Raw genomic sequence first — 18,715 nt, forward strand, 5'->3', positions numbered from 1 at the left:
CAGTGTAGTTCCAAGTAAGGATGCTATGTGCCTTGGCGGGGAACTTGCAACTGGTGGTTGTTCCCATGTGTCTGCTGCTCTTGTACTTCTAGATGGTAGAGGTCGCACATCTGCTGTCGAAGGAGGCTTGGCCATCTTATAGATGGTACACAGTGCTGCCACTGTGCGCTGGTGATGGTTAGAGTGCTGATCAAGTGGGTTGCTTTGTCCTGGATGGTGCCGAGCTTCTTGAGTGTTATTGGAGCTGCACCCATCCAGGAAAGTGCAGAATATTCCATCACACTCCTGACTATTGCCAGCATTTGTATGGCTGGGCCAGTTAAGTTTCTAATCAATGGTAAGGATGCTGATGGTGGGAGATCCAGTGATGGCAATGCCGTTCAATGTCAAGGGTCTCTTCTTGGAGATGGTCATTGTCTAGCAGTTGTGTGGCGTGAATCTCACTAGACATGTATCAGCCCAAGCCGGAATGTTATCAAGGTCTTGCTGCATATGAACACGAACTGCTTCAGTATCTGAGGAGTTGTGAATGGCACTGTACACTGTGCAATCATCAGCAAATAACCCCTCTTCTGATATGATAGAGGAAGGTCATTAATGAAGCAGCTGAAGATGGTTGGGTCTGGGACACTACCTTGAGGAATCCTGCAGTGATATTCTGGGGCTGATATGATTGGCCTCCAACAACTGCAACTATCTTCCTTTGCGCTAACTCTGACTCCAGCCAGTGCAGAGTTTTCTTCTGATTCCCATTGACTTTAATTTTGCTGGTGCTCCTTGATGCCACACGTGGTCAAATGATATCAGGGGCAGTCACTCCTACCTCACCTCCGAAATTCAGACTTTTTGTCCTTGTTTGAACCAAGGCTGTAATGAATTTTGGAGCCGAGTGCCCTTGGTACAAGCCAAACTGATAATTACACATTTCTTGTATTGATTCGAGCTACAAACTAATAGGGAGCTTTAAAAAAAATGTATATCCGTTCGAGTTCTCAGTGATTTGTTTCAACTAAGGGCCTAAAACTCTTTCATTGTTGGATACTGAAGATTGTGTGAAAGTGAGGCAAGGAGTCAGGTAATAAAGTATGCAAAAATTCTATATCTTATCCCTGAAATTGGAGACATAACATTGTTTGATGATCGAGACAAACGCTCACGATCCACAGTTTCAATCTTTGAGCCCATTGGCGTGACCAGACTAACTCCCCACTCAACCTCTCAGCACTAAGGAGAACCATTGAACCATTTCTAATCTCTTCAGACAATTGAAGCCCCACATCCCGCTCTTTGACCTGGTGTCATGGATATGCAGGAGCTTGGGTTGGGAACTTGACGGAGTAACGGTCGGGAACATGAACATTAGAAAAAACAATGTTAGACATTGAATGACATTTTGCCATAGCGAATTCAAGAGGAATTCATGTGGAAGAGCAGGAGCAGATGAGCAGATTCAGAAGAAGGAGAACAAACGTCCGTGATCTTTGTGCAGCGTAATGAATAGAAACTGTGACATTTTCATCTTTAACTAACTATTGCAAATAACTCCGACATAACACATCATCAGCAAATGCACTGGTTAAATTCAGTCACACATATTTCTTTATTAAATCAATCCACTAAGAAAGGGTTTGTTGTAAATAGAATAAACGTGAAGTTATCATCGCACTAATCATTGAAAAAGCCTTCTCGGTAATTCATTGAATTATTATTCAACTCCGTGAGTAGTTCCTTAATTATTCAAGCTATTGACTTTGTGAATATATAATAAAAGCTAAAATGGGAATTTAGTTTAACGAGCACTGTTACATTGAGAAACAAATATAATTTTTAGGTCACGTTGCTTGTTAACAGTCACTTCGTCGTCATGAGAGATGCGAGTCTTTTGCGAAAGAAAACATCAGACCAAGAAACATATCTTAAAGAATCTTTTGAATTGCCTCAAGAATTGAAATGTAACAAACAAAATCTACAAGATTATCAGGTTATCCGCTGACTCACACTTTATAAAGTCTATACCAGCATGACTCGTTCTGCAACAGATTAAAGAACAGGAAAAATGGGCCGGCATCATTGATAATTTCCAATATTGCTACAATTAATGTCAAAACGTTATTTAAAATAAAATAAAAATTTATCACCAGCTGGAAAGCCTCTACCTGAAACATCAGCAGCAGATAGAAGAATGTCAGCCTGATTGTGAAGGAGATCTCTGGAACAGCGACATATAACTATGTAACTGAAGCCGAATTCAGAGCAATGGATAGAGATGGGAATCAGGGGAAAGCTCTCTACTCATTGGAGTCATACCTAGCTCAAAGGAAGATAGTTGCGGTTGTTGGAGGCCATTCATCGTAGCCCCAATACATTCCAGCAGGAGCTCCTCAGGGTGGAGCACCACATGAGAACAATCAAGTTGTCTAAGGTTACAACAGGATACAGATCAACTGGGAAAATGGGCAAGGGAGTGGCAAATGGAATTTAACGCAGACAAGTGTGAAGTGATGCATTTTGGGAAGTTAAACCTTCTTTTTTCTTTTGGGCCTCCTTATCTCGAGAGACAATGGATACGCGCCTGGAGGTGGTCAGTGGTTTGTGAAGCAGCGCCTGGAGTGGCTATAAAGGCCAATTCTGGAGTAACAGGCTCTTCCACAGGTGCTGCAGAGAAATTTGTTTGTTGGGGCTGTTGCACAGTTGGCTCTCCCCTTGCGCCTCTGTCTTTTTTCCTGCCAACTACTAAGTCTCTTCGACTCGCCACAATTTAGCCCTGTCTTTATGGCTGCCCGCCAGCTCTGGCGAATGCTGGCAACTGACTCCCACGACTTGTGATCAATGTCACACGATTTCATGTCGCGTTTGCAGACGTCTTTATAACGGAGACATGGACGGCCGGTGGGTCTGATACCAGTGGCGAGCTCGCTGTACAATGTGTCTTTGGGGATCCTGCCATCTTCCATGCGGCTCACATGGCCAAGCCATCTCAAGCGCCGCTGACTCAGTAGTGTGTATAAGCTGGGGATGTTGGCCGCTTCAAGGACTTCTGTGTTGGAGATATAGTCCTGCCACCTGATGCCAAGTATTCTCCGAAGGCAGCGAAGATGGAATGAATTGAGACGTCGCTCTTGGCTGGCATACGTTGTCCAGGCCTCGCTGCCGTAGAGCAAGGTGCTGAGGACACAGGCCTGATACACTCGGACTTTTGTGTTCCGTGTCAGTGCGCCATTTTCCCACACTCTCTTGGCCAGTCTGAACATAGCAGTGGAAGCCTTGCCCATGCGCTTGTTGATTTCTGCATCTAGAGACAGGTTACTGGTGATAGTTGAGCCTAGGTAGGTGAACTCTTGAACCACTTCCAGAGCGTGGTCGCCAATATTGATGGATGGAGCATTTCTGACATCCTGCCCCATGATGTTCGTTTTCTTGAGGCTGATGGTTAGGCCAAATTCATTGCAGGCAGACGCAAACCTGTCGATGAGACTCTGCAGGCATTCTTCAGTGTGAGATGTTAAAGCAGCATCGTCAGCAAAGAGGAGTTCTCTGATGAGGACTTTCCGTACTTTGGACTTCGCTCTTAGACGGGCAAGGTTGAACAACCTGCCCCCTGATCTTGTGTGGAGGAAAATTCCTTCTTCAGAGGATTTGAACGCATGTGAAAGCAGCAGGGAGAAGAAAATCCCAAAAAGTGTGGGTGCGAGAACACAGCCCTGTTTCACACCACTCAGGATAGGAAAGGGCTCTGATGAGGAGCCACCATGTTGAATTGTGCCTTTCATATTGTCATGGAATGAGGTGATGATACTTAGTAGCTTTGGTGGACATCCGATCTTTTCTAGTAGTCTGAAGAGACCACGTCTGCTGACGAGGTCAAAGGCTTTGGTGAGATCAATGAAAGCAATGTAGAGGGGCATCTGTTGTTCACGGCATTTCTCCTGTATCTGACGAAGGGAGAACAGCATGTCAATAGTCGATCTCTCTGCACGAAAGCCACACTGTGCCTCAGGGTAGACGCGCTCGGCCAGCTTCTGGAGCCTGTTCAGAGCGACTCGAGCAAAGACTTTCCCCACTATGCTGAGCAGGGAGATTCCACGGTAGTTGTTGCAGTCACCGCGGTCACCTTTGTTTTTATAGAGGGTGATGATGTTGGCATCGCGCATGTCCTGGGGTACTGCTCCCTCGTCCCAGCACAGGCATAGCAGTTCATGTAGTGCTGAGAGTATAGCAGGCTTGGCACTCTTGATTATTTCAGGGGTAATGCTGTCCTTCCCAGGGGCTTTTCCGCTGGCTAGGGAATCAATGGCATCACTGAGTTCCGATTTGGTTGGCTGTATGTCCAGCTCATCCATGACTGGTAGAGGCTGGGCTGCATTGAGGGCAGTCTCAGTGACAGCATTCTCCCTGGAGTACAGTTCTAGGTAGTGCTCAACCCAGCGGTCCATCTGTTTGCGTTGGTCAGTGATTATGTCCCCCGATTTAGATTTGAGGGGGGTGATCTTCTTGATGGTTGGCCCAAGAGCTCTCTTCATGCCATCATACATTCCTCTGATGTTTCCGGTGTCTGAGGCCAGCTGAATATGACTGCATAGGTGTTGCCAGTAGTCGTTTGCGCAACGCCTAGCTGTTCTTTGTGCAGTACTTCTGGCTGCTTTAAGTGCTGCGGATGTTAAATCGCTGGGGGCTTTCTTGTAGTTCAAAAGTGCAATGCGCTTAGCGGCTATGACAGGTTCCAGCTCTTCATTATGAGATTGAAACCAGTCTGCATTTCTCTTCGCACTTTTGCCGTAGGTGGTCAAAGCTGACTCATAGATGGCGTCTCTGATGTGGGCCCACTTGGTCTCAGCATCCCCTGTGGGAGTGTTTTGAAGGGCTGTTACAAGTGAATTTAGAAATTTTTGTAACAGCTGTGGGTGAGAAATTCTGTTCGTGTTGATGCGTGGGTGGCCCTTCTGCTTGGAATGATGCAACTTCTTTGTTCTGAGTCTAACCTTGCTGCACACCAGGGAGTGGTCGAGTGGTCAGGGAAGTTAAACCAGGGCAGGACATATACAGTGAATGGCAGGGCCCTGGGGAATGTTGTTGAGCAGAGAGACCTTGGGATGCAAGCGCATAGTTCCCTGAAAGTGGCAACACAGGTAGATAGGGTGGTGAAAAAGGTGTATGGCATGCTTGCCTTCATCAGCCGAGGCACTGAGTACAAGAGTTGGGACATCATGTTACAGTTGTCCATAACGTTGGTCAGGCGGCATTTGGAGTACTGTGTGCAGTTCTGGTCGCCGCACTACAGGAAAGATGTGATTAAGATAGAGAGGGTGCAGAAAAGATTCACAAGGATGTTGCCTGGTTTGGAGGGCTTGAGTTATAAAGAGAGATTGGATAGGCTGGGTCTGTTTTCCCTGGAGCGAAGGAGGCTGAGAGGGGACATGATAGAGGTATATAAAATTATGAGAGGCATAGATAGGGTAGATAGCCAGAGTCATGACCACCACTTTATCTTAGTTCCCTCTCTCGTAACCAGAATTCCATCTCTTTCTCCCTTTCCTCTATTCCAAGTTCATGTTTTCTTAATTCCTTTTTAGCCTCGTTTTAGTTTAGTTTAGAGATACAGCACTGAAACAGGCCCTTCGGCCCACCGAGTCTGTGCCGACCATCAACCACCCGTTTACACTATTCCTATACTAATTCCATATTCCTACCACATCCCCACCTGTCCCTATATTATCCCTACCACCTACCTATACTAGGGGTAATTTCTAATGGCCAATTTACCTATCAACCTGCAAGTCTTTGGCATATGGGAGGAAACCGGAGCACCTGGAGGAAACCCACGCAGACACAGGGAGAACTTGCAAACTCCACACAGGCAGTACCCAGAATTGAACCCGGGTCACTGGAGCTGTGAGGCTGTGGTGCTAACCACTGCGCCACTGTGCCGCCCCCATTATTGCTATTTATTTTTCCTGTTTAAGTTTTATCGTTTCAAGCTGATTCTTAGCCCATTCCACTGCATCACTCTCTGGCCTACTATCTTCCTCTTTTAGCACCTGATTTCAACTTTAACCCCAATTTTGCTGCCAAATCTTTTCATTTATTCCTAGTTAAAGTTGTCAAGTCACTGAGGGAAACATTCTTCTTTCGTAGAAACTCTACAGAAACTGCAAATGCCATTCCGATGATATAGACTGTACATTATTACATGAGAAACCTGTTTCCGTTGTTTCCCCAAATTATTACTCCCCTTATAATTCACGTAATTGGCATTAGATTTGGATCTCGACAATCAAGCACCCCAGTTAATATGATCCCCGATGCAAGAGCAATTAATATGATTCCAGAGACGAGCAATTAATGTAATGCCAGAACGCAAGACCGCAATTTATATGTTATCACAGAGACGAGCCCCCAGTTAATATATTACGACCAAGGTGGGAGCAATGCCCTGTCAATTCAGTTCCATCACTCCACATATTATTAAAGTTTTCCCACCTAACCGGAAAACAGTCAAATTAAACACTTTATTGACCGACAGAATAAAAAAAAAACAGGTATCTTTAGACGACAAGAAATTAACTATTTATTAATAAACAAAATCTTAACACTATTAAGATAAATTTATGGCCAGAGGCCTTATAACGTCTTTTTAACCTAACCCCTATGCTCATACACATACATTCAAAAACTAACTGTTAACCAGTTTTTAAAAGTGCTGTTTTAAAAATTAGCAGTTTCTGAATAAATAAATAACTGGGTTGTTATTCTTTGTGGGTTACGTTCCAGATGGGTGAGGTATTCTAGTATAAAAAATAATTAGATGCCACTCGAAGTCTGCAGGCAGGTTTGATGAACAATCTTTACTTGATAGGTATTCAAAGCACTTCGGGTGCAGCAGGTTGCCACACAGATCTTTAAACAAGGAATATCGTAATGGGTCCACTCGAATTTGAAAACTGGCAGTCTCTCAGTAGAAACTTAACTGCAAATTCCAGCAAACACCAACAGATGACGGAGAGTCACTCCTGAGGCAGAGAATTATTAGAGTTTCGAAGTAAAAAGGATTTTACTATCTGCAATAACGCAAATTATCTTTTTCCAGGCTTTTTCCTCTCTAGTTTGGCAAAAACGCCTATAACTCAATGCAATTTGCTGTTAAGAGAAATAGACAGCTTCTTCCTTCAGCATGCTTCTCTGGCCTCTCTCAAAACTGGTTTCAGCTGCTTTTTTGCACACAGTTCTAAGTTACAGGCACACCATGTGACCTCCCCACTCTCCTAATGTTGCCTAGGTAACAGGTGCAGCTGCTGCACACTCTGTTCTCAGTCTTCAAGCTTCTCACTCTGTCTTGAAAGTAAACTGTTTTAACACAGTCTTAAATGCACACTGTGTTTTAAGCAGAGGAGAAAATAAATAGTTCCATGACAGAAACTAGATCTGGCCTGCCTAGAGACCCAGAAAAACATCTCTCTCAGTAAAGGAGACTTGCATCACTTGAAAAGAAATCCTGGCAGATTCCTATTTCCTCCTGTCTCTGAAGAATTTCTGCATCTAGTTAGATTCCTGCTGCCTCCTGCGTTTTGGGAAATCCTGAAACCTGAACCAAAGCTTCCACTGCTGTGTTGCTGCCATCCTGAGCAGACCGGTTATTGCACCCTGTTGGAAAGACCTGTACGGCGCCTGCTGTAGTCGAATTGCCTTGAACGCCTACCTATCAAAGACTGTTCGTCAACCTCGCCTGGAGATATTTCGAGTGGCATCCGACTATTCGACTCTTGGACACATCACCATACTACCGGAACATGACAAACTGATTTTTTTATGATTATTATTCCTTCTATTCCTAAGAAACAACTGTAATCCAAAATCCTTTTTGCCCAGTTAACCGTTTTTTTGAATGTATATGTGTGTGCATGAAGACTAAGGAGCTTTGTGTGTGTATATATATATATTATATATATATATTTATTTATATACATATTTTTATATATCGTTAGTAGTTAAGATTTATTACTATTTCTTTTCTAATAAATAGTTATTGTTGTTTAAAGAAACCTGGTTTTGTGCACTTTATTCTGGGGGATAAATAGTGTTTAATTTGTCTATTTTTCAGTAGGTGGGAAACTTTATTGATATGCTGTGATCTGTGGAGTAGTGGGACTGAATTAACAGCACATTCCTCCCGCCTTGGTCATAACAATGTCAACACCTTTAGGGGAGGAAAAGGAGTAGAATAGTGATTGTACAACCAAACCCAGCCAAAGTCAGCACCTTCAGGAAGGAGAGGGAGGGGAACCAGTCAGTGTAGAAAGGAACACAACCAGAGTCAGCAACTTCAGGAGAGGAGAACGAGGGAAGCAGTGCGTGTAGAACAAAGAACAAAGAAAATTACAGCACAGGAACAGGCCCTTCGGCCCTCCAAGCCTGCGCCGATCCAGATCCTCTATCTAAACGTCGCCTATTTTCTAAGGGTCTGTATCTCTTTGCTTCCTGCCCATTCATGTATCTGTCTAGATACATCTTAAAAGACGCTATCGTGCCCGCGTCTACCACCTCCGCTGGCAACGCGTTCCAGGCACCCACCACCCTCTGCGTAAAGAACTTTCCATGCATATCCCCCCTAAACTTTTCCCCTCTCACTTTGAACTCGTGACCCCTAGTAATTGAATCCCCCACTCTGGGAAAAAGCTTCTTGCTATCCACCCTGTCTATACCTCTCATGATTTTGTGCACCTCAATCAGGTCCCCCCTCAACCTCCGTCTTTCTAATGAAAATAATCCTAATCTGCTCAACCTCTCTTCATAGCTAGTGCCCTCCATACCAGACAACATCCTGGTTAACCTCCTCTGCACCCTCTCCAAAGCATCTACATCCTTTTGGTAATGTGGCGACCAGAACTGCACGCAGTATTCCAAATGTGGCCGAACCAAAGTCTTATACAACTGTAACATGACCTGCCAACCCTTGTACTCAATACCCCGTCCGATGAAGGAAAGCATGCCGTATGCCTTCTTGACCACTCTATTGACCTGCGTTGCCACCTTCAGGGAACTGAACTGAACTGAACTGAACCCAGCCAGATTTAGCACCTTCAGGAGAGTACAGGTAGGGAACCAGTGAGTGTAGAACTGAACTCAGCCACAGTGTTTAAGAATATTAATGGATTTGATCAATAGGAAGGGAGAAATTTTTTCTTCTGATTGTGGATTCCAGAACAATTGGGGTTTAATGTACAATTAAAGTTGTCAGTCAGGGGTGATTTCCAAAAGCACTCCTTCACACAAAAGGTAGAGAATATCTGAGATTCTCTCTACAAGCAACTGTTTGGACTGATCGTCGAGTGAAAATGTGAACACTGAGATTAATGAAACTTTGGCAGGGATATGAAGGATTATGAAAACAAGGCGTGTAAATGGAGTTAATATACGGATCATTAATGATTTAATTGAATGTGGCACTTGCTCTAGGGGCTAAATGGCCTCCTTTCTTGCCTCTGCCTCTATAACAATACCTTCAGGGGAAGGAGAGGGAAGGGATTCCTGAACAGAATAAGGGGACACTCATTTACAACTGAGATGCGAAGGAATTTCTTCCCTCAGAGGGTAGTGAATGGAATTCTCTAACCCAGAGTGTTCTGGAGGCTAGATCACTGAAAGTATTTAAAGAGGAGGTAGATAGATAGATTTTTGAAATATTGGGGGGGTTGAGGGCTATGAGAAGCTGGCACGAAAGAGGAGCTGAGGTCTGGGGCAGATCAGCCATGATTTTATTGAATGATGGGGCAGGCTTGAGGGGTCGAAGGCCTACTCCTGCTCCTATTTCTTATGTTCTTATGTTTTTTTTATGAAACGAGCAGAGAAGAAATCTGTTTGTCTGTTCTATCTGTGGGAAAAGATTTCAAACATCAGTGTGACCAAGCCGCACATACACTATAGTGAGAGCGTTCCAGTGCACTGACTATGGAAAGAGCTTTAACCAGTTGCACAGCCTATAAGACATCGCACCATTCAAAACAATGAGAAACCATACATGTTCTCTATGTGGGGAGGAAACTTCAGCTGATCTCTAATGTGGAGACACAAAAGAATACCCTCACAATGGAGAAACATTCAGAATGTGGGTGGGGAGGCGGTGTGTGACATACACAAGAACAGCAATGGATGAAACATAACGTGCAATTCATGTTGCCTTGTACTTATTTCATCGTTTAAACAATTTAACAATTAAACTCAGTGGATATTTCACTCCATTCTTTAACTCCTCTCTGAATTTTTTCTGGGTGCCTGCATAAATAAACGGATTGACGCAGGAACTCAAAAGCTGAAGCATATATCCGCTTTGGTCCAGAATAAAATTTGATTCATTGAGATTGGAACCGGAAAAATACTTAAGTTTCGCAATTCGGACATAAAGGAAGTTGACAAGAATTAGCAAATATAACAGGATGAAACTGCCCGAGATGCAGAAGAGTAAAACGATGGTGTTTCTCCGCTTCTCCATCTCTGGGTCACTCTGAGTCTCCCCATTGCTGTGGGCCCGGAGTCTCCTGCGGACGCTACTGGCCGCTAGAATGTGTCTGACAGTCAGAGCATTGAGCAGTAAAATCAGAATGAATGGGAGACAAGAGGTTGAAATGGAACGAATCCAGTCATATGCTGCCCATGTAGGTGACGTATAAAATATTAACTTCATGCTGCAGAACCAGGGTATATTGTTAATTATGTACAAAGGTTCAAATATAAAATACCAGAAGACATTTTTTAAACAGCTCAGAGTGCAGACTGTTCCTATAACCCACGCCGCCGTTTTCTCAGTGCAGTATTTTATTTTCAGCTTCTGGCAACAAATGGCCATGAATCGATCAAAGGTGAAAGCGACCGTTACCCAGACAGAACTATCTATGATCGCAAAGTTTAAGGCAATACGGAAACTACATATGGGTGTGATGAACAGGAAACTGACTGGGAAATAAATACCAACAATCCGGTTTAGTATCACAGTCGTGATCATGACCAGGAGATCCGTCACTGCCATGGACACCAGGTAGCAAGTGATACATCTGGAGAGACCACATCTTCCTCGGGACAGGATCACAATCACTGTCAAGTTAGCTGTAATAGAGAGGGAGAGAGACTGAGAGAAAGAAGGAGAGTGTATGTGTGTGAGTGAGAGAGAACAGGAAACTTACTGGTCCGATTCCTAACAAAATCACCCGTTTTACATATTTGTTCTGAAATTTACAGCTTTGACGCATGATCCTGCATAGGAAATTATCACTTAACCTCCGGGCACTTGTTCCCGTGCTTAAAATATCATCTGGGTTCAAAATAAAACAGGTCAATAACATTGGAACGTAAAATAATACAGTCAAACATAATGGAGAACAAGAAAGCATCGGGTTGAAACCAACATGGGGACACCAAACAGTCAAGAAAAATAACATGAGGAACATATTCTAGAAGATATTTAATAAGGTAAATCACACAAGAAACGGAGTGGAAATGGAAACTGACAGGAAAGTAGCAAAAAGTTGTTTTGAAAACGGATTATATCCTGCTCAGCACCTAAAAGGCTCTCAGCCAAAGAATTGCAGTAAAATGATTCACCGTTGGTGCAATTCTACTGTTAAATTTGTTCGAAAAGTTTCTCAAACAGAAAGAACTGAACGGACAATTAGTGTTTCCTCGCCCAGTGGAAGGGATATAGTTGAAGATGCAGTGATAACTCCAAACGCTTCTCCCGTTACTCAGCTGGGAACTTGGGTGTCAATCTGTACCAGAGGAAGTGGTAGATTATGAGGTCTTATTTGAGGAAATGTCCCTCCTAGAGTGCAGCACTTCCTCAGTACTGTGCTGTTGACATAGATGATCAGTTATTATTTATATATCTAAAGATGATAGTTATTGAACTTGTCCTGTAATGGCTATTGGAATTCATACTTTTTTTTACTCAAATGCGAGAGATGCCACCAGTTATATAGCCTCACAGGTAAGGAGAATAGATTGAAGGCGGCAGAAGTCCGTGACTTGCCCAGGTCTTGGAGCAGAAGGAACATTCAGACTCAGTAGTGGTCATTGTAGAACAGTCAGCAGTAGCTAATGTGGAATGGGAGAGTCGTGCTGAAGCAGTGAGAGTTTGAGACTGAGAGTAGAAACACTGCGCTCTGTGACTTCAGGGTAATTAAAGATTCATTCATGAAACGGCCACTCGTTGCATTGCTTACATTTCGGCTAATAACTCGATTCCTAATAATGTTCCATCAATGAAATTGACCCATTAAATTCATTGATAAATTATTTAATTGTTGAATAATTTCAATCACTGAATCATTTGTGCAAATCAGACAGCCGCTGTCAATGTCATTAAAACCGTGGAACTCGATGTACACTGTGGTAACAGTGTGATATTTCACCCACAGTAGATGTCATTAACACAATAGAGCACCGTGATAACAGTGTGACAACTCACCACAGTAACGGTGTCAGTACCACAATAGAACTCCATTTACCCTCTGATAACAGTGTGACATTTCACCCACAGTAACAGTACCAATAGCACAATAGAACGACATTTACACCATGAAATGGCACATGTAAAGGGAAGAACGTATACTGTTAGAAAACTGTTAGATTATACCTCTAAATAATAGAAATTACACCAGTGAATGGGAAAATTATATCGCTAAAGAGGAGGAATTGTACCACCGAAGTGGAAAATGGTATTTTCAAGTGGGAGTAATTACGCAGGTAATGTAAATAAATTATATCAGTAAAGTTATAGCATTAATGACAAAAAAATATCAGTAAGTATGGAAGAAATTAATTCATTGAAATGGTGAAATAATGCTTTTACAGTAGAAAAGTGATCCTGTAAAATAAGCGAAATTACAACAATTGGAGGGAAGAAATCTTCCCATTAAAGTAGAGAAATTATCGCATTAATGGAGAAAAAGGCTATCCATAATGTGGAGATACACTAGTGGTAAGTAAGAGCAGTGACAAAGCTAATCAATGATTTTTGTAGCTAATAACCAATTGCAATACTTTACCTAGACCCCCGATAGCTGCAAGGATGGGATAGTAAATGGCAAACACGAGACCTTTTGCTGATCCGTGCATTTCTATCAGAAGCTCTGAGCACGCTCTGAACTGCATTCAAAGGTTGTCATATTTATACCTGATATCAGACTTCAGGGAGGTAATTAGATGTTTCTATCTTTTACATTAATTAAACGAATTGAAACAAGCAGAGTAGTGCAGCTGCTGGGCTCGTGTTTTTGTTTTGATGGAATGGAATATTTTTCAAGAGACCTGATATGGTTCTAAAGTGAAATATCCAGACTGCAATATGATCTTAGTTACATTTAGCATTTTTTCTTTTTTTCTTTGGCCGCCTTATCTCGAGAGACAATGGGTAAGCACCTGGAGGTGGTCAGTGGTGTGTGGAGCAGTGCCTGGAGTGGCTATAAAGGCCAATTCTAGAGTGACAGGCTCTTCCACAGGTGCTGCAGAACTATTTGTTTGTCAGGGCTGTTACACAGTTGGCTCTCCCCTTGCGCTTCTGTCTTTTTTCCTGCCAACTGCTAAGTCTCTTTGAGTCGCCACACTTTAGCCCTGCCTTTATGGCTGCCCACCAGCTCTGGCGAATGCTGGCAACTGACTCCCACGACTTGTGATCAATGTCACAGGATTTCATGTCGCGTTTGCAGACGTCTTTAAAGCGGAGACATGGACGGCCGGTGGATCTGATACCAGTGGCGAGCTCGCTGTACAATGTGTCTTTGGGGATCCTGCCATCTTCCATGTGGCTCACATGGCCAAGCCATCTCAAGTGCCGCTGACTCAGTAGTGTGTATAAGCTGGGGATGCTGGCCACCTCGAGGACTTCTGTGTTGGAGATACGGTCCTGCCACCTGATTTAACATAATGAAAAGTTTAATAGGTGGTTGCAATGGTGCAAGTGAATCTTGTATACCAGGAATTCGTGGGTTTAAACCCTTTAATGCTGATTTAAGTGCCCTCAGCACAAGGCATGACTGATCAAAGTTATGCTGGTCCTGAAGGAAACTGCAGCCAAATTCTCACTCTTGATCACTATTCAGATCCAGTCTGTGTGATCCTGGGTCCAAATCCCTTTGAGACGGTGCATCCACTTCAACGCAGCTCACTGTATTCAGTGTTGAAAGTCTAGGTCCACACGGCACTTTCAGTGTACATAGGTGCAATTGTGCACGTTTATGTTGTGTGTGTAACCGTCCAGCTCAACATGGTTGAGTTAAGCATTGGTGAAATTAATTACAGTTATGTTCAGTGGAGACATGTCCAGTTGAGCACATCTACATTTAATATGGATTGCTCAAGATCGACGTGCTTATATGCATTGTTATCGATTTAAGCTCAGCGTGGTCATAATCTGTCTGCACAGGTTTGTTTCAGCATGATTACATGCAGGGTACACAAGTTTACACAAGCACAGTTTACTCTCAGTGCTGGCAGATTCAGCCCGGTTACTTTCTACGGGCGTAGGCCCAGTTGTACACACTCATTCAGCAGGGTTGCATTCAGTGTTGACTGATCAAGTTCAGTACAGATACAATTAACACGGTGATATTTAGTGTGTACTGGACCAGGCCTGCACGACTGTCAAAAGTTCCTGTTCAGCACACGCACATTCAGGGTGGATAGATCCAGCTCTGTATATAAGTAAAAACAGCTCAAAATGCTCAGCAGGTCAAGCTGCATCTGTGCAGAGAGAAACAGAGTTAACATTTCAGGTCTGTGGCCTTTCATAAGAACTGCCAAAGGTTAGAAATATTAGGTTTTAAGCAAGTGTCCGGGGTGTGGGGGTGGGGGGTGGTTGGTGGGGAAGAGAACAAAAACGAAGGTGTGTGATAGGGCACAGGGCAGGAGAGATTAAAATAACAAAGCTCCAGTTCTGTATTGTTACTTTCAGTGAGGCTGCTACAGTTCCACCCGATTACAATGAATGTGGACAGGTCAAATTCAGCATGGTTACTGCCAATATGATCTTGCCCAGCTCAGCGTGTCTGCATCTAGTGTGCAGATGGTTAGATGATTATGGTTGCTGCCTGTGTATGCAGGTCTTGTACTACACAGTTATTTGCAGTGTGTCGGGGTCCAGTTCATCAGGGTTACATTGATTCTAGAAACGTCCAGTTTTGCATGGCTACATTCGTTGTGGACAGTTCACAGTTCAGCATGCTTGCATTTAGTGAGCAGAGGTCCAGTTAAGTGAGCTTGCATTCAGTACAAAGAACAAAAACAAAGAACAGTACATCACAGGAACAGGCCATTCGGCCCTCCAAGCCTGTGCCGATCTTGATGCCTGCCTAAACTAAAACCTTCTGTACTTCCGGGGACCGTATCCCTCTATTCCCATCCTATTCATGTATTTGTCAAGATGCCTCTTAAACATCGCTATCGTACCTGCTTCCACCACCTCCCCCGGCAGCAAGTTCCAGGCACTCACCACCCTCTGTGTAAAGAACTTGCCTCGCACATCCCCTCTAAACTTTGCCCCTCTCACCTTAAACCTATGTCCCCTAGTAACTGACTCTTCCACCCTGGGAAAAAGCTTCTGACTGTCCACTCTGTCCATGCCGCTCATAACTTTGTAAACCTCTATCATGTCGCCCCTCCATCTCCGTCGTTCCAGTGAAAACACTATGTACAAGCTTTATGGACTGAAGAGGTGAGTTACTCGCCACATAAATCACAGCCTCTGACTTGCTCTCGTAGCCATAGTATTTATATGGCTGGAGCAGTTAAGTTTCGGTCATTAAATGTCAAAATTTTTTAGAAGATTCTTTTATTTCTTGATGTACAGGATTTAGGGAGTCAAGGGGTGAGTTGAAATGCCAAGGCAGGCATTTGCTGTCCCTCCTAATTACCTTTGACTAATAGCATATCCAACAGCAAAGCCACTACTAGAAGGCCTACAAACTGCTCTTACATGTCTTAGCTTCTCCTTTATTTCGCATCTGGACCCATACTGATTTAATTTCCTACTCTTTAGAGCCTTCCTTAACTACTATCCATATGTGATATTTTATCATTAGGGCCACCTTAGCTCGTTTTTCACTTCGCCTGTCTTTGCAAAGTGACAAGTATCCTGGAATATTGATTTCCGAACATTGGTCACCATTGTTACGAGAGTTTCAATTTTTCTTTGCTAAAACTTGAGAATCCATATTCTTAAAAACTGAAGAGGATTTTATGAACATTGAACCATCTAGAGATTGTTGCACTTTGTGTATTTTTTAAAGAAAGGTCAACAAAAGGATTGACCAGTAAACAAGTACTAGAAAACATGTGATTTCAAGTAAACACAGCAGGTGTCCTAACCTGAAGGGACAGTTGTTTATAAGGCAATGACAGACCACGATATATGGCTGTCACAGAATTGTTGCTGAACTGATTTTGGTTTCATTTTGAACTGTTAAAAGCCAGCTGTTTTTTGGACTAAAAGGGTCAGTTGTAATTTGTATTGACCTGCCAGAAGATCAGAAGAAAATCTAGCCAACTGCTACCTCTCTTTGAAGAAGCCCTGCTCCTGAAAACCAAAAGCCTGTATGAAGTTGTACTGTTGCCTTCTGTATTTTGAAGAATTCCTGAATGTTTGCAGAAACCTTGCATCTTGACAGGAACTTTGCATTGAATGTGCGAGAACTGAAACCTTTGTTGCTGCACACCTGCTGTAAGACCTGTGTGAATTTTTCTGTAGCTGAATTTCTTTTAACACCTACCCAAACATACTGTTCATCGACCTCGCCCGTAAAGATGCCTGGTGGCAGCCACCTATTCGATCTTGGGGCACCTCTTCAAAACAAAGGACTTCCATCTCTTCTCTTCAGTATGAGTTTTTAAAAAAATTCCTTTTATTTCTTTGTAACAGCTGGATAAAAAAAAAACCGTCCACCCCCCACACCCTGGTTAACTGGTTGTTATGGGAGTGTGTGTGTGAGGGATAGGATTGTGTGAGGGATAAGGGGTTTTAACATTTTAATTTACGTATATATTTACTTCATTATTGGTCAAGACTTGGTTTATAATAAACGGATAATATTGGTGTTTGTGAAAGAAATTTGCTTGGTCAGCTTTATTCTGGGCACAAGTCGAGTAAGTGGAAAAATTTATTGTTCTGTTGTGACCTGTGGAAGAGTGGGATTAAATTAACAGTGCACACTTCCCACTTCTGTTGTAACATATTAACTGGGGGCTCATGTTGGGATTAAACCCAACGCCGACAATGTTCCATTCCAAGTGGAGTAATAATTATTGTAACAGGAAAATAAAAGAACCAGGTTTCTTGCCCTACATTATAACTTGGATGAAGACAGCAGGTCAGAGGGTAGTGCAGTTGAATTAGCTAAAATTCAGTTACAAATGAAACAACTTGAGCAGAAACAATAAATGGAAAGACTTAGGCTTCAACAGGAAACAGAAAAAAAGAACCAGGAAATCTTGATAAGGGAAAGAAATAGAATTAGAAATAATTAAGCGTGAATTTCAAAGAGAAAGTGGAAAAGAAGAAAGGGAATTCGAGTTAAAAAAAAGATGGAACCAAGAAAAGGGGGTGGTCTTGACTCCAATGAAAGTTCCAGTGGAAGAAGAGCCATCTCCAGTCCAGGATCCAGTGGCGATCTGTTTAAATTTGTGCAAGCTCTCCCGACGTTCGAGGAAAGCGACTTAGAGGCATTTTTCATTTCCTGATATGATAGCCAAACAAATGAAATGGCCAAAGGAAAGCTGGACACTGCTTATGTAGAGCAGGATGATGGGAAGATCTCATGAATTTTATGCCATGCTTTCTGAGGAGGCTTCTGCAGATGATGAGATGGCAAAAAAGGCTATTCCCACTGCATATGAGTTTGTCACTGAAGCTCACTGACAGAAGTTTCAGAGCCTCCAGAGATTGGCTGGACAGACTTATATGGAATTTGAGAGGGAAGAGCAAATGAATTTTGACCGTCGGAGAGGGGCACTAAAGATGGAAGCCACGCATGAGAAACCTAGAGAACTAATTCTCTTGAAAGAATTTAAAGCATTCACTCCCTCCAATAGTGAGAACTCATGTAGAGAACTAGAAGGTTACAAGGGCCAGGCAGGCAGCGGAAATTGCTGATGACTTTGAGCTTGTGTATAAGCCCTTTGTCCATTACCCCCACAAACCTGAGAAGGAAAGAAGGTGGGGAAGTGAAGGGAAGGCAAGTAGCCGGGGGCAAGAAGGGACAGCTGGGAACACCCCATGATCCCCTTCTCAGGCCAGAAAATAAGATGCTGAGGGTGAAAGTGAGGTCCGCAAGCCAAAGTGTTACCATTGTCAAAGGTGGGATAGATTCGTTCAGAATGCTGCAAATTGGTAAGTAAACCCATGGGACTTGTTGGGGTACACCAAGCTAATGCAGAGAAAGGGGCTGTGACTGAGATTACTGCAGATAAGGCTGTGGCTTTTATGACAGCTGTAAAGCCAGATACAAAATCCAATATGAGTGTAGGTGTTGCGAATAAGATACCTGGAACTTATGGGGAATTCTTGTTGAAAGAGAAAGTAACTCTGTATCTCTCAGGTGAGGCATGCAGATCTATAGTTATACTTAAGGATATAGGGGTACCCAAACTCTTTTGCTGGAGAATGGTATAACATTTCCACCAGAGAACGCACTGAATGCTAATTTTATTAGTCAATGGTATTGGCGGGGACTACATACCT

Source organism: Heterodontus francisci, chromosome 34 (assembly GCF_036365525.1).
Source record: "Heterodontus francisci isolate sHetFra1 chromosome 34, sHetFra1.hap1, whole genome shotgun sequence".
Classification (NCBI taxonomy): Eukaryota; Metazoa; Chordata; class Chondrichthyes; order Heterodontiformes; family Heterodontidae; genus Heterodontus; species Heterodontus francisci.